Source organism: Bison bison, unplaced genomic scaffold (genome assembly GCF_000754665.1).
Source record: "Bison bison bison isolate TAMUID 2011002044 unplaced genomic scaffold, Bison_UMD1.0 scf7180017864198, whole genome shotgun sequence".
NCBI classification, from domain to species: domain Eukaryota; kingdom Metazoa; phylum Chordata; class Mammalia; order Artiodactyla; family Bovidae; genus Bison; species Bison bison.
Window position 1 is genome coordinate 4,563,485 of NW_011494770.1, and position 2,707 is coordinate 4,566,191.

Consider the following 2,707-nt stretch of genomic DNA (forward strand, 5'->3'; position numbering starts at 1 on the left):
TCTGTCAAGTGACAACTCCTCCCTCTCAGGGCTGCTGTAACTAACCAAGATAACATGGGCTTTCTTGGTGGCTCACATGGTAAAGAATCCACCTGCAATACAGAGGACCCAGGCTCGATCCCGGGCTCAGGAATATCCTCTGGAGAAGGGAATGACAACCCACTCCAGTATTCTTGCCTGAACAATCCCATTGTCAGAGGAGCCTGGCGACTTTCACTTTGTGGACTTCCCTGGTGATCCAGTGGTTAAGACTCTGCTCTCCCAATGCAGGGAGCCCAGGTTCGATCCCTGGTCAGGGAACTAGAGCCCACATGCCGCAACTAAGACCCAGTGCAACTAAATAAATATTTTGAGGCTTCCCTGTTGGCTCAGATAGTGAAGAATCTGTCTGCAATGTGGGAGACCCGAGATCAACCCCTGGGTCAGGAAGATCTCCTGAAGAAGGGAACCCACTCCAGTATGCTTGCCTGGAGAATCCAGGACAGAGGAGCCTGGCAGGCTATAGTCCATGGGGTCCCAAAGAGCAACTAACACTTTGACTTTCAAGATAACATATCTAACGCACCTGGCACAGTGTCAGACAGGAAGTTAAACATGTTGCCAGCTGTTGGGTTCTTATATTCCTATACTTGAGACCACACTGCCTTATGAGTTGAGTGATGGTGGCAATCTCTGACCTCCTTCAGTAGGCTCTCATTTCCCCCCACCCCCCCAAAAATGATTTTAAATGTAACTTGTATTCTTTTAAAAACAAAGCAAAACAAAACAGCCATTTTAGTGGTTTTCACATTTTGAGACAAATTGAAATTTTCCAGGAGACCCCTCAGGCTAGAGCAGGAACAATTCCGTCTCCCTCACTGAGGGGTATTGCAGTGAAGTTCACAGAAGAGGAAGACTTTTGATTGCCTGGGTTGAGTGTTGAAGCTGGGCTGTCCTGTGATCTCTCTTCCCCAGGACCTGCATTCTGCTGGGAACCTTGAGTGCAGCCACAGACATCAAGGAGGACTCCTTCCTGAAATCTGTATCTTGTCAGGACAACTTAAATGCTATATAGTATTTGCTTTGCTGTTGCATTTCTCCCATAAAATGATTGAGACCATCCCTGAAAGTAATGGACTGGACACCTTCTGCAGAGGTCAAAAACCACTCTTAGTAAAAGTTTTTTGTTGTCCTTCTAGGTGGAGAAGAAGATCCCTTTTTCTTCTTTCAGTAGTACTTTATTAAACTCAGTGGTTAGCTATATTTGAGTGAGGAATATGTTCTGAATGAAATCTGTCATTTGCCCAAGACATTGATATTCATTTTCTCTTCCAAAAGGTAGTTTCAACTATACTTTGTATGTGTGTTGCTTTTGTAAGTACCGGCCTGATTCTCTAGAAGGAACTAAAATAGATTTGAAAATATTTCAGGTATGTTTATGTATGATAATTGGCCTGTGTTTATTAATCATCTGATTAATGAAGGAAGATTGAAGTAGGAAGAAGGGAATCTAAATTTTCATCATAGACTTGCTGCCAAGTAACATTTGACTTGTGCAAGGAACTTCATTTCATGGGCCTGGGCTTCCTTGAATGTAAAATGATGCTGATTCAGATGCTTTCTGAGACCCATTCAGCTCATTTTCGTCCAAATGCCTATGTCACAGGTTGACATGATTTTAAATAAACCCCATATCTGAAACTTCCTACATTTCTCTAAGCCACAAATCAAAATGTGTTAATTAAATCTCCCCGCCTTTGGAGGGAAAGATTTCTGAAGATTTATCTGTTGTTGTTTTTCTCCCAGCAGCATTTGCTAACCATTTAGTACATTTCCAGCCCTAGGCTGGGCTGCTGCTGCTACTGCTGCTTAGTCGCTTCAGTCGTGTCCGACTCTGTGCGACCCCATAGACGGCAGCCCACCAGGCTTCCCCGTCTCTGGGATTCTCCAGGCAAGAACACTGGAGTGGGTTGCCATTTCCTTCTCCAGTGCATGAAAGTGAAAAGTGAAAGGGAAGTCACTCAGTCGTGTCCAACTCTATCGACCCCATGGACTGCAGCCTACCAGGCTCCACTGTCCATGGGATTTTCCAGGCAAAAGTACTAGAGTGGGGTGCCATTGCCTTCTCTGAGGCTGGGCACTATAAGTAAATAAATAGCAAAAGTATTCCTAGATGCAGTTGACAGTTGAAAACACCTTAAATAATCATGAAGCAAAAGTGAACTACTTATAAAAATGTATTATAAAATATAATTAAAGCAGCTGATATTTATTAAGCACTTTTTTATGCTGGCACCAGCCATCATTTAAACCTTGCCCCTAATCCTATGAGACAAATGGTGTCATAAACCCAATTTTATGGAGAAAACTGAGGTACCAAGAGGGTAGTGAATTGTCTGAAGTTACTCTGCCATGTCAAGGATTTAGATAGGATGTCTTCCTTACCTTAGTACCCCTGGGTCCCCTCTTAGATAAGTGAGTTTGTTGTTGTTTAGTTGCTAAACCATGTTTGACTCTTTTTGTGACTCTGTGGACTATAGCCTATCAAACTCCTCTGTCCATGGGTTTTCCCAGGCAAGAATACTGGAGTGGGTTGCCATTTCCTTCTCCAGGGGATCTTCTCAACCCACGGATCAAACCTGTATATCTTGAGTCTCCTGCATTGATAGGCGAATTCTTTACCACTGAGCCACCAGGGAAGTCCATAGTAAGTTTAGGGGTTGAGAAA

General features: G+C 43.6%; 1 non-coding gene across 1 annotated transcript; it reads left to right on the top strand.

The window, feature by feature from the left end:
- Nucleotides 1-227: 227 nt before the first annotated feature.
- On the top strand, nucleotides 228-300 carry TRNAG-CCC. Its single transcript has one exon. It is a non-coding gene; the product is annotated as a tRNA-Gly (tRNA).
- The last annotated feature ends 2,407 nt before the right edge of the window (nucleotides 301-2,707 follow it).